This window comes from Triticum dicoccoides, chromosome 1A (assembly GCF_002162155.2).
Source record: "Triticum dicoccoides isolate Atlit2015 ecotype Zavitan chromosome 1A, WEW_v2.0, whole genome shotgun sequence".
In the NCBI taxonomy this organism is placed as follows: Eukaryota; Viridiplantae; Streptophyta; class Magnoliopsida; order Poales; family Poaceae; genus Triticum; species Triticum dicoccoides.
In genome coordinates, this window is record NC_041380.1 from 519853973 (window position 1) to 519868889 (window position 14917).

The 14917-nt window shown below is 43.5% G+C and overlaps 1 long non-coding RNA gene across 4 annotated transcripts; it reads left to right on the top strand.

Moving 5' to 3' along the window:
* The first annotated feature begins 9544 nt into the window (after positions 1-9544).
* On the top strand, positions 9545-14133 carry LOC119285131. 4 transcript variants are annotated; one of them, XR_005139359.1, is made up of 6 exons: positions 9545-9756; positions 10432-10501; positions 10592-11351; positions 12537-12612; positions 12758-12859; positions 13704-14133. It is a non-coding gene; the product is annotated as an uncharacterized LOC119285131 (long non-coding RNA). The 4 variants fall into 4 exon arrangements; XR_005139363.1 differs by lacking the exon at positions 10432-10501 and having other exon boundaries at positions 10592-11046; positions 11134-11351; XR_005139357.1 differs by lacking the exon at positions 10432-10501 and having other exon boundaries at positions 13704-14093.
* Positions 14134-14917: the final 784 nt, after the last annotated feature.

A 14917-nucleotide genomic window follows, 5' to 3' on the forward strand; every position in this document is an offset into this window, starting at 1 on the left:
ACTTGGCGATCAAGACAAGGACTTCTCCCCACCGGCGTATTCGGCTAGGACTCTTGTTATCCTAGGCCTCCGGTGCATTATATAAACCGAGGCCAGGCTAGTCGATAGATATACAATATATACAACAATCATACCATAGGCTAGCTTCTAGGGTTTAGCCTCTCTGATCTCGTGGTAGATCTACTCTTGTACTATCCATATCATCAATATTAATCAAGAAGGACGTAGGGTTTTACCTCCATCGAGAGGGCCCGAACCTGGGTAAAACTTCATGTCCCCTACCTACTGTTACCATCCGGCCTAGACGCACAGTTCGGGACCCCCTACCCAAGATCCGCCGGTTTTGACACCGACAGATTCCATTCTCACTAACGGAACATAGGAAATGTGTCCACGACCGATGGGTTGTAAACCTATTGGTTGCAAATGGATATTTAAAAGGAAGTTAAGACCTGATGGTACCATTGAAAAGTATAAGGCTAGACTCGTGGCCGAGGGTTTTACCCAAAAGGAAGGTGAGGATTTCTTTGAGACATACTCGCATATTGCTAGGATGACTACAATTCGGGTGCTGATTGCTCTAGCAGCATCTTATAAATTCCTAATCCATCAAATGGATGTGAAGACAGCTTTCCTAAATGGAGAGCTTGATGAGGAAATTTATATGCATCAACATGATGGTTTTGTAGCAACCGGGCAAGAGAACATGGTGTGTAGATTGAAGAAATCACTCTATGGCCTCAAGCAGGCGCCGAAGCAGTGGCATGAAAAATTTGACAAAACTCTCACTTCGGCAGGCTTTGTGGTGAATGAAGGAGACAAATGTGTGTACTATAAATATGGTGGGGGTAAGGGTGTAATCTTATGCTTATACGTTGATGACATATTAATTTTTGGGACCGATATGGATGTTATAAATGATGTTAAATCCTTTTTGTCTCAAAACTTTGATATGAAAGATTTGGGAGAGGCGGATGTTATTTTAAACATAAAGCTGCAAATGAATGAGAATGGGATTACATTAAGTCAGTCTCATTATGTGGAGAAAATCCTAAGTCGGTTTGGTTTTGAGGACTCTAGAACATCTCCAACTCCCTATGACCCAAGTCTAAAGCTTCGTAAGAACAGAGGACAAGGGGTCGAGCAACTAAAATACTCCCAAATAGTTGGTTCTCTCATGTACCTTGCTACTGCAACTAGACCTGACATTTCATTTGCGGTTAGCAAATTGAGCCAGTTTAATTCAAATCCGGGAAATGATCACTGGATTGCACTGGAACGAGTAATGAGGTATTTGAGAGGAACCACAACGTATAGGCTCCACTATACAGGGTACCCTGATGTACCAGAAGGGTATAGTGATGCTAACTGGATCTCAGATGCAGATGAGATCAAAGCCACTAGTGGATATATATTTACTTTTGGCGGTGCTGCAATCTCTTGGAGGTCTCGCAAGCAAACTATCTTGACGAGGTCTACTATGGAGGCTGAACTTGTAGCACTTGACTCAGCCACTGTTGAGGCAGAGTGGCTGCGTGAACTCTTGAGTGATTTGCCAATGGTTGAAAAACCAATTCCGGCAATCCTTCTGAACTGTGATAACCAAACCGTGATCACTAAGGTTAAAAGTTCGAAGGACAATCTTAAGTCATCAAGACATGTGAAACGGCGCATCAAATCCGTCAGGAATTTGAGACGTAAAGGAGTGATCGCCGTTGATTATATTAACACTACCAAAAACCTGGCGGATCCCTTTACAAAGGGGCTATCACGTTCAGTGATAGATGGAGCATCAAGGGAAATGGGCTTGAGACCCACCTGAGTTGCACAACTACAGAAACCCGGCCTATGTGATCGGAGATCCCGTGAATTAGGAAAAGGGAAAAACAAGTTGTTGGAGCAACAGGAGAGAGTACATATGTATCTTCCATTTCCCACTGAGATGAGTACTCTAAGTACTGCATGGGAGGCTGACTTCTGTCTTAATATGTTCTAATGCCGAAACACTTCGGAAAGATACCATCCTGCAGGGTATTCTTGAAAGAACACACCTATGTGAGCTTAGCTGTGAGGTCACAGTACATGAGATTTGGGTGATCTCTAATGAGCTCACTAAAGGACTAGGGAGCACGACCGTAACGCTCCAAACCTTAGGCGTGGATCAAGGCGGCCTAGTATCAGTGATGCCTTCAGGTGAATCTCTTCTACACAAGACTGGCAATTCAAGGCAGTGTCCATTGCCTAGTTGTAAGAGGAGTGGATCATGGAGTGCTAGGTATAGTTCAACCCGAGACGGGTCTATACTTATAAAACTGGTATATAAAAGCCAGATGAGAACAAATTGCCGACCTTGACTTCTTGGTGGGGATTGTTGGAATTAATGGGCTTTATACAGAGATTGATCCCAAATTAATTTCAGATTTGGAGAGAAGTCAAGGGGGTGGACAGCCATGTGGGAGTTTAGTCCCACATCGCTAAGGGAGCAGTAGTTTTAACTGCTTATAAGGGGGCCTCTCATGGTTCTATTGATTGGGATGACTAAAGATGCAAGTGTACACCACACGCGCGCGCGCTCGCTCGCATTTTGCATTTATTCACGTTTAATTATGCGTGACTTGTGACTTTGGGCTTTGGCGAGGCGAGCGCGACCGTGGCCTAATAAAATGCATTTTTTGTTATTTTTATCGCGCAGTTTTTACTCTTATCCACCCGCGTCTGTCTCACGCACGAACCAAGGATAGACTCGCACGTTTGCGTGCGGTTACAGGTTCGTTCGTGATGGAGATATCCCAGGGGGCGGATCCTAGGATATAGGCAGATCATGCTGCGTGGGGTTTATCCATCCGAGTCTATAAGAGGGAGACATCCTTCTCGCCAGAGACTCTCGAACAAAACACAACCCTAACCCGTTCTCATCTGCGCCGCCGCCGTCGACCTTCGCCGATCCTCTCCCTGCCGTGTAGCAGGGCGAGGAGAGCAGTAGTCTCCGGAGTTTCCCCGGCATCGGTGACCTGCACGGGTAGCCGGGCGATAAAGTTTCTGGGCAGTGCATCCGCACGGCTGCTCAATCTTCTTCGACTACGTCCGTCTGCACTGTGATCTGTTCATCATCAACTTTCCATCGACATCCCCGTCTTCACTGCGATCTCATCATCAACCCCGCTGTAAGATATCCTTTGTGATCGGTTATATTTATGTGATCTTGTTATGGGACTTCAGTCCATGTCGATTTCATTTACTCTGCTAGATTTCATCTATGTGATTGCATGTATAAACCTGTTAGATATGTCCTTGTCATCAGTCTCACATAAATTCAGAATTATATTAATTGTAATACCTGCCATATTTCCAACAGTCCAGAAACTTTATTACTGTGCAATGGCTGGACCAAGCGATGTGATGAAACCTGAGAGGTTTGGGGGTGAGAACTTCAAAAGATGGCAGACCCGTGTGAAGTTCTGGCTTATGAGAATGAACTTGTGGTGGGTGATTTCACCCACCGTTGAGAGGCCACTCATGCAGGAACAACAGCGTGATTTTGAGGTGTCTTCAGACACGGCCATGGGCTGTCTTCTCTCCCTCATGACCGATCAGCTTTGTGACATATATATGAACTTTGCTATTCCTGCCCTTGTTTGGGAAGCGCTCGGCAGGAAATATGGAGAGTCGGATGCTGGGCGTGAACTGTATGTTAATGAGCTGTATCACGATTTTAAGATGGCCGATAATAATTCGGTTGTGACACAAGCCCATGAGATCCAGCTCCTGGTGGGGGAACTCGCTGGTTTTGGAGTCGTTCTGCCTGACAACTTTGTGGTGGGGGGCATTATTGCCAAGTTACCTCCATCTTGGAGGAGCTTTGCCACCACTCTCAAACACAAGAGGGAGGTGATGACCGTGGAAAGTCTCATCGCCACTCTTGATGTTGAGGAAAAGGCCAGAGCGAAAGATGCGGAAAAAGTTCCTCCCCAGCCGGTTCTGAATGCCAATGTCGTGTAAAGTGGGGCTGGCAGTTCCGGTGCAAAGAATTACAAGAACAAAGGGAAGGCAAAACAAACCACCGGCTTTAAGAGCATGAAGAAACAAAAGGGTGACTTCAACTGCTTCGTGTGTGGTGTGCCAGGGCACATAGCTAGGAAGTGCCGCATGCGCAAAGGCAGGAAGGAAGGAGGCCAGCCATCTGCGAATGTTGTCGTTAGCAAGGCAGGTGGAGGATCTAGGTATGTCCCTAGTGTCCTTCTTGCATGTCAATCCACTGATTGGTGGATAGATACTGGAGATAATGTGCATGTTTGTGCTGACTACAACTTGTTTTCTTCTTATCAGGCTTGCAGCGGTTCCACCATCGTGATGGGGAACGAAACAAGGGCAAATGTTCATGGAACCGGTAGAGTTGACCTGAGGCTTACCTCGGGGAAGACTTCGTCGCTGAAGAACGTCCGGCATGTCCCAGGAATAAATAGGAACCTGCTTTCTAGTTCACTGTTGTGCCGTGATGGCTACAAGCTGGTGTTTGAGTCGAATAAGTTTGTTATTTCGAAATTTGGTTTGTTTATTGGAAAAGGCTATAATAGCGGAGGCTTGTTCTGCCTTTCTATTCTAGACGACTGTAATGTCGTAAACAATTTATCTTGTTCTTCACATTCTGGAATAAATGTTGGAGATGTTGCTGTTTGGCACTCTCGTTTATGTCATATAAATTTTGATCGCATTGTTCGGTTATGCAAGCTTAATTTAGTTCCGAATGTCTCCATAGTCCGTGGATCTAAGTGTCAGGCTTGTGTGCAAGAAAAGCAACCCCGAAAACCGTTTAAACCTATTGGGGAGAAAAGCCTTTCACCTCTAGATTTAATCCATTCAGATTTGTGTGAGATGATTGGAGTTTTGACTAAGGCAGGGAAAAGATATATGATGACATTGATAGATGATGCGACTAAATGGTGTCATATTTATCTAGTAAAAACGAAAGATGAGGCGTTGAACTGCTTTAAGATCTACAAAGCTGAGGTAGAAAACCAATTAGAGAAGAAGATCAAACGCTTAAGGTCTGACAAAGGGGGAGAGTATGTCTCACATGAGTTTGCTGAATTTTGTGCGGAGCATGGAATTATCCATGAGGTAACCCCTCCCTACTCGCCCCAATCAAATGGAGTGGCTGAACGCAAAAACCGAACACTTACGGACTTGGTAAATGCCATGTTGGACAGTGCCGGTTTAGCTAAGTCATGGTGGGGAGAGGCTGCGTTGGCTGCATGTTATGTTCTCAACAGAGTTCCTTCATCAAAAGGAGATACAACTCCACATGAAGGATGGAAAGGACACAAACCAACTCTGTGTTTCTTACGTGCTTGGGGCTGTTTAGCCAAGTTTAATGTACCTATATGCAAGAAATGAAAATTGGGACCTAATACTGTTGATTGTATCTTTCTAGGCTACGCACATAATAGCAACGCTTATAAGTTCTTGGTAGTCAAGTCCGAGTTTTCTGATGTGCACACTAACACTGTGATAGAATCTCGAGATGCTACCTTCTTTGAGAACATCTTTCCAATGAAGGAAAATAGAGCATCCACTAGTCAACCAACTATACAAAGAGAATTTGAACCCGAGCCTGAACCGAAAAGTACTCCTTTTGTAACTCTGTATAATCCAACTGAGGAGGATGATAGCGAAGTAGCTCCCAGAATGAGCAAGAGACAACATACTAAAAGGTCCTTTGGAGATGACTTCGCTGTGTACCTCGTGGATGATGTTCCCAGAACTCTCTCTGAAGCATATGCATCCCTAGATGCTGATGATTGGAAGCAGGCAGTCCAAAGTGAAATGGATTCCATTCTCACTAACGGAACATGGGAAATCTGTCCACGACCGATGGGTTGTAAACCTATTGGTTGCAAATGGATATTTAAAAGGAAGTTAAGACCTGACGGTACCATTGAAAAGTATAAGGCTAGACTCATGGCCAAGGGTTTTACCCAAAAGGAAGGTGAGGATTTCTTTGATACATACTCGCATGTTGCTAGGATTACTACAAAAATTGCTCTAGCAACATCTTATAAATTCCTAATCCATCAAATGGATGTGAAGACGGCTTTCCTAAATGGAGAGATTGATGAGGAAATTTATATGCAGCAACCTGATGGTTTTGTAGCAACCGGACAAGAGAACATGGTGTGTAGATTGAAGAAATCACTCTATGGCCTCAAGCAGGCGCCGAAGCAGTGGCATGAAAAAATTGACAAAACTCTCACTTCGGCAGGCTTTGTGGTGAATGAAGGAGACAAATGTGTGTACTATAAATATGGTGGGGGTAAGGGTGTAATCTTATGCTTATACGTTGATGACATATTAATTTTTGGGACCGATATGGATGTTATAAATGATGTTAAATCCTTTCTGTCTCAAAACTTTGATATGAAAGATTTGGGAGAGGCGGATGTTATTTTAAACATAAAGCTGCAAATGAATGAGAATGGGATTACATTAAGTCAATCTCATTATGTGGAGAAAATCCTGAGTCGGTTTGGTTTTGAGGACTCTAGAACATCTCCAACTCCCTATGACCCAAGTCTAAAGCTTCGTAAGAACAGAGGACAAGGGGTCGAGCAACTAAAATACTCCCAAATAGTTGGTTCTCTCATGTACCTTGCTGCTGCAACTAGACCTGACATTTCATTTGCTGTTAGCAAATTGAGCCGGTTTAATTCAAATCCGGGAAATAATCACTGGATTGCACTGGAACGAGTAATGAGGTATTTGAGAGGAACCACAACGTATAGGCTCCACTATACAGGGTACCCTGATGTACCAGAAGGGTATAGTGATGCTAACTGGATCTCAGATGCAGATGAGATCAAAGCCACTAGTGGATATATATTTACTTTTGGCGGTGCTGCAATCTCTTGGAGGTCTCGCAAGCAAACTATCTTGACGAGGTCTACTATGGAGGTTGAACTTGTAGCACTTGACTCAGCCACTGTTGAGGCAGAGTGGCTGCGTGAACTCTTGAGTGATTTGCCAATGGTTGAAAAACCAATTCCGGCAATCCTTCTGAACTGTGATAACCAAACCGTGATCACTAAGGTTAAAAGTTCGAAGGACAATCTGAAGTCATCAAGACATGTGAAAGGGCGCATCAAATCCGTCAGAAATTTGAGACGTAAAGGAGTGATCGCCGTTGATTATATTAACACTGCCAAAAACCTGGCGGATCCCTTTACAAAGGGGCTATCACGTTCAGTGATAGATGGAGCATCAAGGGAAATGGGCTTGAGACCCACCTGAGTTGCACAACTACAGAAACCCGGCCTATGTGATCGGAGATCCCGTGAATTAGGAAAAGGGAAAAACAAGTTGTTGGAGCAACAGGAGAGAGTACATATGTATCTTCCATTTCCCGCTGAGATGAGTACTCTAAGTACCGCATGGGAGGCTGACTTCTGCCTTAATATGTTCTAATGCCGAAACACTTCGGAAAGATAACGTCCTGCAGGGTATTCTTGAAAGAACACACCTATATGAGCTTAGCTGTGAGGTCGCAGTACATGAGATTTGGGTGATCTCTAATGAGCTCACTAAAGGACTAGGGAGCACGACCGTAACGCTCCAAACCTTAGGCGTGGATCAAGGCGGCCTAGTATCAGTGATGCCTTCAGGTGAATCTCTTCTACACAAGACTGGCAATTCAAGGCAGTGTCCATTGCCTAGTTGTAAGAGGAGTGGATCATGGAGTGCTAGGTATAGTTCAACCTGCGATCAGTTCATCATCAACTCTCCATCGACATCCCCGTCTTCACTGCGATCTCATCATCAACCCCGCTGTAAGATATCCTTTGTGATCGGTTATATTTATGTGATCTTGTTATGGGACTTCAGTCCATGTCGATTTCATTTACTCTGCTAGATTTCATCTACGTGATTGCATGTATAAATCTGTTAGATATGTCCTTGTCATCAGTCTCACATAAATTCGGAATTATATTAATTATAATACCTGCCATATTTCCAACACCTAGCGAGCGGCCGCTACAGTTGGGTTGGATATGAAGTTGTAGGCACGCCACAAATGAGTAGACTCTACAACAAAGGTTGTTACATGTAAACATGAAGACACCGTAGCAAAATTTACGGCCAAACCAATAGGCTACAAATAAGGTACTAGAAGTTTGTCTCCTTGAATGAAATCGACCAGTTAAGAGAGGATGGCTTTTATTTTTAGAATAAAATTACGGTTATGTGTGTCCTATGATGTAGAAGTTGAGACAAATTCATTTTTCAATTTTCAAAAATATTTTAATAAAGATGTATGTCAATTTTATCACTCTGATTTATTTGGGTTGAAGAACTCAGAGCAGCATGCATGGTCTGCAAGTTTTCATTTCTTACGTGGGGTTAAACAGGTGCATGTGGTAGACGGTTGTTTTGAAGTTGGAATCTATGCCAATAAAATACATGTCCCATCTACGTTGAATGAGGCCACCTGCAAGATTTTTCTTTTTTTTTGAACATCAGTACAGACACAAGCGCTCATATACACGCGCATACACTCATCCTTATGAACGCACACACACCCTACTCCTATGAGCACTTGCGAAAGACTGAGCCAGCACATCATCTTGAGATTTACGAAGTCACCGTAGGCGCTTCGTCGTCGACGGGAACGTCTCCTCCCACTGAAAGCGCATCACCGGAAATCCTGAAATAAATCCAGAAATAATGCGAGCACCAGGATTTGAACCCTGGTGGGTTGGGGATACCACTATCCATCTAACCATCTCAACCACAGGTTGATTCGCTGCCACCTGCAAGATAGGAAACGGGACTTTTATCTCTACTCCTAATGTCTCAGTTGGTAGGTCGCGTTCCGGGTTTTATTTTCGTCCCACCTTACCCGGTCTTTTTTGGTACTTCTTTGGTACTTCCTCTCATCTCCCGCTCAGCCGCAATGAACCAAAAAAAAAACGTCCAACCGAGTACCCAATGCGCCCCCACGCGCCCAATCTTCGGTCGCATCCAACTAACCCGAATGAAAAAAAACTAGCTAAACCAAGCCGGCGAAAATTAACCAGCGAAAAAAATCGCCCCACTCTGCGCCCTCGAGCGAGAAACAGTCGCCCGACTCTGTTCCCTCCTTCGCCCGCCGCCTCCAGGCCTTCGTCCCTTCACCGCCGCCGCCCTTCATCCCTTCGCCGCCCCCGCTCCATCCATTTACCGTCGCCCTGGCACTGATCCGGCGCGTAAATCGCACATCACAAGCGCCGGCCTCCACTGATCCGGCGCCGGTCCAGGATCCGGCGCCGATCCTGGTCAGGACCCGTCGCCGAAGACGTCCAGGACATCCAGGATCCGGCCACACCTTTCACCAGCCGCCGCCGAGGAGCCCTACGCCGCAGCCAAGATCCAAGAGGAGCAGCCGCCGCCGAGATCCGAGAGGAGCAGCCGCCGCCGAGGTTCGAGAGGAGCTGGCCACCACGACCTCCCTCCCCAGTCGGCCGCCACCACCTCCTCCCCCACCCCCTCCTCCACGTGCCTGGCATAGGTGGGTCTCAGCCTCCCTCCTACCTCCGTCCAAGGCTAGGAACTCCCCTCCCCTCCCGATCTCCTCCCTTCGTCCAAGGCCACGAGCTCCCCTCCCCTACCCGATCTGACGAAGAGAGGGCCAGGCCTTGCCACTCCGGTGTTCGATGTGGCCAGATCCAGCCGGGGGACTCGCCGCAGAGCCTCCATGTCGGCGGAGCAGCAGCAGCCCAACATAAGGTGGGTGCCCAATCCGTTTTTTGTTCATAGATTTCTGTTGTAGTTTAATTTACTTGACATTTTGCCAAGTCATAGTTTTAGGACTATCACAACATATGTATTACTTTGCACCCATGTCCTCTGTCAAATTTGTTCAGTTCAAAGCATTAAGACTATGACCAGCTATCCAATTTGCAGTCCAGATATATTGTTTCCTTAATCAGCAATGCAAATTTGGGGCAGCTTCAACTTTCTTGTCTGATTTTATTTTGCAATCTATAATCTGAACTGAAAGACAGGGGTACATGCGCTCAGGTTTTGTAGTTGACTAACCATTAGTAATGCAAATTAGGAGCCCCTTTAATTTCTGTGAGCTGCAAGTGCAATTGACCAATAATCTCATACTTGCTCATAAGCTGCTGAACTGAATCAACACGCCTATTTTGGTTCCAACAAAAAAAATCCATGCTTAGGACTGAAAAATTACTTCTGTGTAATGTTCATATGGGTCCGGAGGACATTTTACACTTGATGTTTACTTGTGCACGAGCGAAGCAAGTCTGAGCTGCCCTGGGTCTTCTAGAAATTATTGAAGAAGCGTCACGTATCGATAGATCTGGATCCTTTGTGTTGGAAGAGCTGCTGCGTCGGACTATCATAGTTCATATCATAATGTTGATGCCTCTTTTGATATAGCGCTCAAATAAGATTAGGAGGAAGGGCATCACACTCTCCGATAGCAAACAAGATACCACGTACCGATCCTGTTAGTGCATGTAATATCACTATGTTGTATTAACAAATTTGCCTAATGTTGTATTAACAAATCTGTCTTTTCTTTTTTCACTTTGTGTAGGATTTAGAATTATGACAAGGAGTCAGGGACACAATTAGATTTATACCATCCGTTGTGATGATACAAGGAAAGTAAACATATACGCATATTGTGTTCAACGTGATGATACAAGCGAAAGCTGGCCTACGCCGCCAACTGATCTGCGGCAGCGTGAAAGGAGTGTTCAAAAGTAGCAGGAACAGTTGTTCCACTGCTGGTCGGAGGGAGAGCTTGGCAAGGGAGATAGAGGGAGCTCTACAACCACGATCTTGGCATACAACCCGATGGCGTCATGCCCACTTAAGCTTCTTCCATGTTCCAATTCTTGCATTTGTTGGTCTTTTACTGTCAGAGCTTACGAAATCCATTACAAATTGAGGTGAGGCCAAGTCATGAACTTGTTGAGATGTCTTTGCCTTGAATTCTAAGGCTTGAATCTAAATGGAGGCGAGGCCAAGTCTTGAACGAATACTAAGGTTTGCATCTTTTATAAAGCTTGACAGTTACTGTGTAGTTTCAGTTAACATGATAGTCACGCGTGGTGAATCTCTTTTCTTGTCCAGAGATTTCACGAATCCATTATTGCCTACAGAACAACATCCTAGGGCCCTCCCAGTTTGATTCTCTTTATTTTGCTATATCTCAACTATTACATACATCATTTATGCTCTGAAGCTAACCATTGTATGCTTTGATTGGTTGGAGCGGCAAGGTTTTCCAGATCCTGGGAGTCTATCCCTTCCAACAATCTGGAGGTAGCATAGTACATCCGTACTCGCAGGTTGGTGTCTGACTGTCTTTGAATGGTGTTGCTCCAGTGTTGTTTTCCAATGATTAATTTGCAGAAATTGATTATCTGGACATACATGTTTGCTATGTTTGCATCTTGTTTACATATCCCTGTGAGTTCTCTTACAGGAAGAATATGAGTTTGGTGTTTCTTTACTGCCTGATATAGCTAATAGTCTGGTACCAATGAACGGTGCACACTGATAGTCAGTGATTTGAACACTAGCTTATGCCAGATTTTACCGGTTCCGTTTTGAGCCTTGGAAGGCTCATTTCACAATCTTAATCTTTTGACTACCTTTTCAAATGCCAGAGTATATTTTATATAGAAAATACCGACTGCAAAGTTATACTATCAAGTAAATTCCACACACAAAATAAATAAGAGAAACTTATATGTAACGTTGGCAGATGCTTGTTGGCATGGAACGGACATTGTGGATCCAGTGTGAGAATCTCATAGCTGCACTAACTAATTGTACTATTCTTTTAGAATGACAGCCTCCCTAAGTTTGTTTCATTTAAAATGGTTTTCCTCACTAATTGTATGTCAGGCTGCAACATCCTTAGTTCCTCCACATACGACCCTGCGACTAAACCAAGCCGCATACATCTACAACACTTTTGTGTTGCTGACGCCGTCGCGGCCTCCCCACATGGGTTCCCATCCTCTGTTCGCCGGCCCACGCCCCCACATCTCCTCACATTAGTATGGCTGCCGGCTGCAGAATCGACGAGGAGGTCGCAGTGGAGGGGTGGTGCTGCAGTGGCTAGCAAGATATCATAAGCTCTCCTTTGTTCTTTTGTGTTTGAATCAGATTCAATGATTCTTGATTTTACAGTCATGTATCGACCACCATTGGGTAAGCTCATCAAGGTTTATCTTGGTTGCAGTTTACATAAGCTAGGTTTGGATTACACTGACCTTTGCCAGATATATTTGCTTGATAGGTCGATTGCATTATATGCTAGAGGGTGCAATGCCATGTTTTTAATGCTTGTATCATGTGCACCCTAGAGCCATAACACTGGTTGTTTCAGGTCCTAAATAAAATCTGACACTTGAAAATTATCGGGGCATGCCGTTTGAACTATCACAACCCATATAAAATGGTGGATTATGCAATGATCGTATAAGTCTTGCTTACCCTGTAATTATGTTCATATGTTTGGACAGAGGGAATATGATCTGAGCCGCCGTTATGTGTTTCTACTAATTAAAGAACAACTAGGGTCACTTGAAAGAAGATGAGGTATGTTGCGGGGCTGTTGTCGATTCTTGCCTATTTGTCATTAGTTATTCTGTTTTGGCGGAATTACTATGTTATCAAATTTGAGTGTTCAACAACTTGCAGAAGTAATTACATGCCAAATTTCTAAATCTTAGTTCATATGCAGCTGGAAGAATTCCACGATAGACCATTGCTTCAAGGTTGGGAGCGGCCACAACATAATTGACATCAAAACCAGATCTGGGTCCTACATATCCGGTCTTGCTCGGTGAGATTTCTATTTTCCAATCCATTATATACCTATGATTTATTTGCTACATGAGGTAGTGGCGGGATCACCTTTACAATGCCAAATTATATTTCTATTTCTACAATATTAGCTACTAGCCAACAGCATATGTTTACACTCTCATCAGTTAACAGAGTGATTAGTCATAGTAAACTATGTGCCAGCTTATGTGAGTCCAATCGATCTATCTTTTACCGGCATTCCCCATTGTGTAAATTGGGATTATTTGCACCAGCCTTCATACACTCCTAAAACATGGTAGGGAAGACAAGCAAATAGGCACCAGTGGAGCTATGGCAAGGCTCAAAGGGCCATGGCCCGCCCTGGGCTAGAGCGAAAAGGAGTTTTACATGAAGTTTATCCCACAATATTGCATTGATTTTTAGTTTGGTGGTGCTATTTGCACTATCCAGCCCGCCAACATTTTTTAGGTAACTCCGCCACTGCAAATAGGTATCACGATGGTTGCTGCCTAGAGGGAAGTGAGAAGAAGAGAAGACACAACATGGAGAGGAAGACAATCAGATATATCACTTGTTGCTTTACATCTTTTGTTTGAGCCTTGCTACCTGATTGCTCTTGCAATTGAGGTTTTCCAGTGAGCATTTTATTACATAGATAGGCTCTTTCTGATGACACCAAGGCTACGACAATGAGTAGGCATGCTCTTTTAAAAATGGGTAGGCATACTCTTTTCAAAATGAGTAGGCATCTTTCCTTTTTGAATAATGGTAACATTAATTTGTTTACTTGTTAAGATTTCCCTTGAATGACTTACTATTGTTATGCACTTATGTTGAATGAAATTTTATCCATTTTGTAGTATCCTACAATGGTTTACAGATGGTGTGGCTCCTTGCACTAAGATGATCGATCAGAGATCTAGAGTCCTCAATACAGATCAATGAGGCCTCCTCAAGATTCACTTCTTCATAGCCCCCAACCTTGGTATAGTATAAAAACCTATAAATAAATCAGAAGAATAGGCAATTATCGGATGCTTATGTTTGTTGGTGTAGTAGCCCTCTTAAGTCCAGTCCTAGAGAAGTGTGTCGTAGAAGCATATCAGGAAGACATGGACGTGGATATGCATTATGGTTGTATTATGGACGTGGATATATATTTTACATATTTTTCTGAGTTTGTTCTCAGGGGTGGGTCGTGGCTACCTGGTAACGGTCCAATTTGGTTGTTTTATAATCTTGTCAAGATATTTCACATGATACGGATTAACTATCACCAGTTTTAGTTAATGATTCCTGATATTTATCTCCCAATGGTTATCCGTCCGCACAGTTGCATGCAACTACAAGTACAAACTAATTTTTTAACTTCCATTTCTTGATCAATTGACATTGAAAAGTTAGCACTATTAACGCACTCTTTGTAGAACACTGCTAATACACTAAAATCTATTTGAAACTTATTTTATGGAATACAAAGATTACTTTTTGATATATGTGAAATATAAACTCCTCTACACTAGAAGCACAAAGAAACATGAAATGGAACCCCACCTTAAAACACGTGAAAACAGATATGATGTTGATCTATCATATACCCCATTAACTGTAAAATTTAGCATGATGATGATGGAAGAAAGTTTTAATCAAGGTGTTATTTTCGAGCAAAAACCCAACATTTTATTATTTTCCCTTGATTGCATGCCTCATTATTTAATCACCGATGCACATATGCTACCTTCATGTTTCAATCATATTTACTTACTCTTCCAAGGAATTTATGGCCAGATGTGTTCAAATGCTTTTATCTTTTGAACATGTTTTCATATGAATGAACTGTGGTGCTTTTACTTTTCATTAAGGTTGCTCGACCAAGGTTGTTCAGTGATTGTGTGCACTCCACATGCATCGCCTTTGTCGAGTAAGAAAAACATGTTTTATCTCTGATTATTTCCACATAATCTTCTTTCGGTTATTTGATTTTCTTTACGTTTGTCCCCTTATGCTCCTCTTATTCCCTCAATAAAGTTTGGCCTTGTAGCAACGCACGGGGACATACCTCGACAATAGCTAT